The 6,418-nt window shown below is 40.2% G+C and overlaps 1 protein-coding gene across 5 annotated transcripts in view; it reads left to right on the top strand.

Annotated features, from left to right (window-relative positions):
- Window positions 1–6,122: 6,122 nt before the first annotated feature.
- ZNF76 (zinc finger protein 76) overlaps window positions 6,123–6,418 on the top strand; it is a 33,941-nt gene continuing 33,645 nt past the window's right edge. For all 5 annotated transcript variants that reach the window (XM_077754920.1, XM_077754919.1, XM_077754918.1 and 2 more), the window contains exon 1: window positions 6,123–6,276. The gene's annotated coding sequence lies outside the window, so the exon portion shown is untranslated. The remainder of the gene's footprint in view (window positions 6,277–6,418) is intronic.

Below are 6,418 nucleotides of genomic sequence, written 5' to 3'. Positions count from 1 at the left end.
AATATAACAGGCTCAAACTAGGGGAAGGGAGACAAAGTTTAACTGACCATAAGCAAAGAATAATGTTAATCTGCTTGGCTTCTTTCTAAAGCACAATAAGAAAAGTAGAAGCAAACAGTACAAGGATATCTTTAAATCTGACCTGTCTCAAAGATCACACACCCTGTCCTTGGGCCATTATTTGGACTAGGAACCCTTTAAGAACGTATATGATTAGAGAGAATAGAACCCCCAGTTCTATTATCAGCTTTTCTAGACAACACAAACTGTAGCAGTCTGGACAAACTGAAAACTTTATTCTTCTGTGTGTGTTAAACTGAAGTTTCAGAGAATAATCATTACCATGTGGGAGGCTTCTTTTTAATGCAAAAAAAATCTCAAAATGTTGTATTTATATCTGCCTTCCATTGCTGCCAATATAGTAAACATCTACACAACCAACAATAAACAGTAAACGATGCAGTTCATAGAGTATTTTGCACTTGGGGAAAAAAATGTATCTGAACTTGTAAAAAGAAATGTTTGGATTTTGTATTGTCTTTTTTTATTATTATTATTATTATTATTATTAAAATACTAAATGAAACTCCTCGGCCTGACATCTTTTCCTCTGTCTCCGTAGTTTATCCTAGAGCTGGAAAAAGTTTGAGGAAACAAAGTGACTTCTGGCTTCCAGATAAGACTTTTTAAAAATTTTTCATGGGGCACCTGGGTGGCTCAGTCCGTTGAGCTCCTGTCTCTTGATTTTAACTCAGGTCATGATCTCCTGGTCGTGAGATCAAGCCCCGAGTCAGACTCTGCGCTGAGTGTGGAGCCTGCTTGGTATCCTCTCTCTCCCTTTCTCTCTGCTCCTTCCCATCTTGCATGTACACACACTCTTCCTCTCAAAATAAAAAAATAAACTTAAAAAAATGTTTTTTCATTTATCCATCTTATTCCTAATGATTTTGGAATTTGAAAAGGCTTATCTCTATATTTTTTAAAGGCAGTAGGAGATATTTAGGGTATTGTTTCTTCTCACTATAGTACACTTCTCCAAATCTAGTCAGGCCACAGGCTCCCTAATTAAGATGTCCCACCTGCAGCAAAATGCCGTCACTGAGTCACCCAAGGTTGTTCTTTTTATGCAATACACTCTTGGCCACCAGAGAGAATTTTGAAATATCATTCAGCTGTATCACCATTACCACTACAGACCACAGGAATGCCCAATTTCTTACAAACAGTACCAATTAATAGGCTCAGAGATGATCAATAAAACTTGATTGTTACAATTAATCCCCTGACATGAAATTTTACTGGATGATATAGCAATTTAAGAGAAACAAGGAAAAATCCACCTAATCAAATGTTGGGTTGGACTACTAGAATCCTAAACTTCCCCATGAGCACCTGTAAAGGATAGATGCATTCACTTCACAATCATTGAGCTCCTATTATGTGCCATGCATCAGTTTATCATAGCTTGATAACAATTGCCATGCTCAAAATCTCTACTCCTCAGGGCACCTGGGTGGCTCAGTGGGTTAAGTCTCTGACTTTTGATTTTGGCTCAGGTCATGATCTCCTGGTTTATGGGTTTGAGCCTCGTGATGGGCTCCATGCCGACAGTGTGGAGCCTGCCTGGAATTCTCTCTGCTTCTCTCTCTCTCTGCCCCTTTTACCTGCTTTGCTCTCTTTAAAAAAAAAAAAAATCTGTACTCCTCAGGTAAGATTCTGATTACAACTGATCTTTCCACATATATTTCCCAACAGTAGAGAGAATCCAGTCTACCTGGTGGCTAGGAGTGTAAACTAATTCACTGGCATTCTATTTTATACATTAGCTTCCTGTAAGTTTGATTTAGTGTGATAAAACATGAGCACTTTTGTGGGCTGATAAAATCATGTTTCTAGAACTGCAAAGCCAAGGACCAATACTGGGCCATTATGACGATATCAACTTGGGGCCATCCTCTCTGAATTATCTCTTAACCCTCTGTTATTCCAAAAACACCAAGTCTTCCACCTTCTTCCCAGGACATTTATGATGATGTCCCAGATTAATGTATAATCAGGGCCGGTACATATATCAAGCGGTCTTTAAAATGGGCACATGAACATTTTCCAAGGAATGCTTTCCAAGGGTATGTGAAGACCTTCCAAGAGGTACTGGGCAAGAAAATCAATCTGAGGAGCATTTTAAGGAAATAAGTTTCCAGATCCCCAACTTGCATTAGAAATCTCTCCTCCTTCCCCCCAAAATGAATCTGTTTGAGAGCCAGCCCAGCATACTCAATGTACACTCTACATTCCACCTCCTCTTTCAGCACAGTCCTTGTCCTACTTTACAAAAGAAAGGCATATCCCTCACCTACACAGAATCTCCATGCATGGCCCTGGGCAACAGGAGGGAGGGCTTCTTTTTTTTAATCATATAAAAATATTTCTATTATAACCAGTCCTCTTATTTCATCTTATAAAATGTTTACTACTTTCTACCTCCTACTAGCAAAACCAAATTGTTTGTCAGCTGTTCCACCCATTATTTCCTAGCAAATATACTTTTCTTTCTTATTAAATATGTAATAAAAAGTTTATCATGACGTTTAAAAAAGTTATTTGGAGTTATTTATGATTTTTAAACATGATTCTTATTTAATTGTTCTCCAAAGCCAAACATCAGAATTCAACACAAGCACTCACCCACATTTGCCACAGGGATAACATGCCTTCTATCCTATTTCTCACTTATTAACTAGTGGATTTAGCTACATATTATACAGCATTATTCCAAATGATATAATGAGAAACAGTACTATCCTGTTTTTACAGTTTTTGTAATGTTAGCATTAGCCCTATATAATTTTAATCATAAATGGTTTTTAGTAATCTATTTTATAAGCTACCATTAATTTATTTCCCAGTGATTTTTATAATATTCTTTAAAGTGAATATTAACATATTTATTTGAACTGAAGAATAGTCAGATTTTTTTCCAAGCAGAAAGTCAGTCTGATTTGCCTGATTGGTTTGAAAGACTGGCTTTGCTAATTCCACAAATGGCAGGTGTTTTCCATACTGAAGTGAATCTACACTTCAATATTTTAACAAAAAGATCCTGAAAACATGTTGATGATAAAAGAATTTTATCCAAATTGTGTCAGTAAATATACGAGTCTGAAAATCAGTCTCTGATTAACAAGGTGCCTCTGAGTGAAGAAGTAACAGACAGCTAATAGTAATTTTATAAGACTGAAGCTGAGACTAATGACTAGAAAACAATTAATTTTGCAAGTTCAGTGGTTTCCAATTCTTTGCTTTTACTAAAATTAAAGAACTTTTTTTGATAGTACTTGAGAATAGTATTTGGTAATAGGACACTTTGTGATTATTGGCATATAATTTAGAAGTAGTTCAAAGGCTCAATGAATATTACTATAAAAAAAATCTCTTCCTTTCACAATTACTACATGCACAAGGTTCCTCAATGCTTAAGTCTAAAAAAAAAGCAGAGAATTGATATTGCACCTTATCTCCTTCTACCATTAGATAATACTCATCCATGAATACCTGAACTAATTGAGAAACACCATATTTTTCATTAAGGGATGCATTCTCTTTTTCTTTTTTTTAAGTTTTTATTTATTCATTTAACTTATCTCTACACCCAGGGTGGGGCTTGAACTCATGACCCTGAGATCAAGAGTCTCATGCTCTTCCAACTGAGCCAGCCAGGAACCCCAAGGAATGTATTTTCAATAAAAATCGTACTTTTCAGGTTTTATAAGCTATAAATTTATGTAATATATTCATGTTGCTTAATAAATTGTGTACCAGTAATAACTGTAATGACAATTCAATTCAAAAGAAACTTTTTTTTTTAACAATTAAAGCCTATGGTCACAGGCAATATACTTAAATTTATACTCATTCTTGTTGCAAAGAAGTGTGATAGTGATCAATAATTCTTTAAAACACAAATTGGGGCGCCTGGGTGGCTCAGTCAGTTGAGCACCGGACTTCGGCTCAGGTCATGATCTTACGGTTCGTGGGTTTGAGCCCCGCGTCGGGCTCTGTGCTGACAGCCAGCTCAGAACCTGGAGCCTGTTTCAGAATCTGTGTCTCCGTCTCTCTCTGACCCTCCCCTGCTCATGCTGTCTCTGTCTCTCTCTCAGAAATAAAGAAGACATTAAAAAAATTTTTTTAAGTAAAAAATAAAAAATATAAATATACTGGGGCACCTGGGTGGATCAGTCAGTTAAACTTCTGGCTCTTAATTTTGGCTCAGGTCATGATCTCGTGGTTTGTGAGATCAAACCCTGCATCGGGCTCTCAGCATCTGTGCTGACAGCAAGAGCTTACCCGGGGTTCTCTCCCTCTCTCTCTCTCTCTGCTCCTCCCCCATGCTGTTCTCTCTCTCTCAAAATAAACAAACTTTTAAAAAAACATNGAGATCAAACCCTGCATCGGGCTCTCAGCATCTGTGCTGACAGCAAGAGCTTACCCGGGGTTCTCTCCCTCGCTCTCTCTCTCTGCTCCCCCATGCTGTTCTCTCTCAAAATAAACAAACTTTAAAAAAAACATACAAATACAATTAGGATACAGTTCTGTAATGGGAAGTGAATGGAATTAGGAGTTCAATAAGAAAGGGAACCATAAAAAAATTTCTGCTAAAGAGCTTGGTTCATATATTTTTAAATAGATGATGGCAGGCAAATACCCAAACATTTAGGGTATTTGGAGTTGCTGGATACAATTAAGAATTGCATAATGGGTTTAGTTTAAAATATCAAAATTTATAATAAGTCAGAAACTATATCTTCTATAGGTACTTATATTTGTGATAGAAAATTTAGATATCAACTTTTTTTAATGTTTTGCATTTAGTTTTGAGAGACAGTGCATGAGCAGTGGGGCGGCAGAGTTGGGGGGGACAGAGGATCCAAAGTGGGCTTCCTGCTGACAGCAAAGAGCCCAATGCCCGGCTCCCACCTTGCAAGGGTGGGACTCAAAGGCAGAAAACAAGCCGCTAGAAATGACTGTCAAGCCTCCACTCCAAAATATATTCCTCGCCAGTTCTCCAAGTATCTGAAATTACCCACCATCAGAATCTGATTCCTTCAAAGTCACACACCAATTTCCCAGTTTTTTGTTCATCGTGTAATAGGAGAGGTGAGTAGCCAATCAAATCAGGATCTGCATGGAGTGTGAGAAAGGACAAACGTATTTTTTCTTACGGAAAAAGGCGGTTGGGGGGGAACAAACTAGGACACCCTGAGTTCTATTCCCTACTCAATTTCTAACCAGGAGTTTATCCTACAGGACAACGCTCTTTAATCTCTCTGGAGGTATGTAAAAACCTCCACCAGCAGCAAGGAACAGAAAGGGCACCACAGTGGTCAGGCTGTTTGTTTCTATGCCAGGAGGCATAGAAAGGCCAAATTACTAACTATAAGCATGGTCCATCAATTGTCACTCACTGCCCACAGAAACCAACAACCTATAGAGAACTCTGGCCCCAGTCCCACCCCGGGAGAGGTTGTGTCAAAGCAAATAAGATAGGGAAGAGGAGATGCCTAAAACTGAAAAGCCTGCTTTCTTGGTTAAGTGCCCCAGGGTAAGAAAGAAACGGTGAGTGCCCCCAAAGGCATCTTTAACGACCAGAGACCCCCCCCCCCAAATCCAGTACTTTGTAAATGTTTCTAGTTTATCGGAATGCTTCCTTTCAAAAAACATTTTTCTTAAGTTAAACTTTTTTGGGGTGAGCGGAGGAAGGATACCAAAAAAAAAAAAAAAGCCACACAAGTTAAAGTCTAAAAGGACAGAAAGGGAAAAGTTTCTCACTTCATTCCTCCAGGCACCCAATTCCTCTCCTAAGAAGCAACCTTTGCCGGTTCCTAATCTAACTCCTCTCAATTTCTTGTAATGTTTTAGCAAAAGCTCGCTCCCTTTGAATCTTCCCTAGGGTTTCCGCAAGGTCCCGGATCGTAGCCCCTCCCTCGTGGGAGGGGGGGATATGGCAAAAAGGGCTTGGCTTAGTTCACCCCGAGGCAAGCCTCCAAGGGGGACTGGCCGGTTTTAAACCCGAGGGTGGGGCTGACGGGGGAATGAGAGTGAGAGAACCCACGAGGGCCGTCGGGGCGCCCTCCCTGGAGAGGCGCGTCCCTCACGGCTCCTCGGTGCCATCCGTTTCCAGAAGGAGCTAGTAATACCTGCAATCGCTTCCTTCAGGGAGCTGGCTCGAAGATCCTAGGCAGTGCCTGCGGACTGCGCACCCTAAAGCGCTTCGGGGCGGTAAGGCGCAGGAGGAAGCCCGGGGGAAGGGGGGCGAGCCCCGAGGAGAAGGGCCGCAGCTTCAGTGCGGGCAGTGGGACCCTCGGGAACTGCGCCCCTCAGAAGTCGACCCTCCCGTCCTCCCCGGCTCCTGAAGGGTCCA

The sequence above is a fragment of the Crocuta crocuta genome, unplaced genomic scaffold (assembly GCF_008692635.1).
Source record: "Crocuta crocuta isolate KB4526 unplaced genomic scaffold, BGI_CrCroc_1.0 scaffold132, whole genome shotgun sequence".
NCBI classification, from domain to species: domain Eukaryota; kingdom Metazoa; phylum Chordata; class Mammalia; order Carnivora; family Hyaenidae; genus Crocuta; species Crocuta crocuta.
This window is presented reverse-complemented; position numbering and strand designations above follow the sequence as displayed.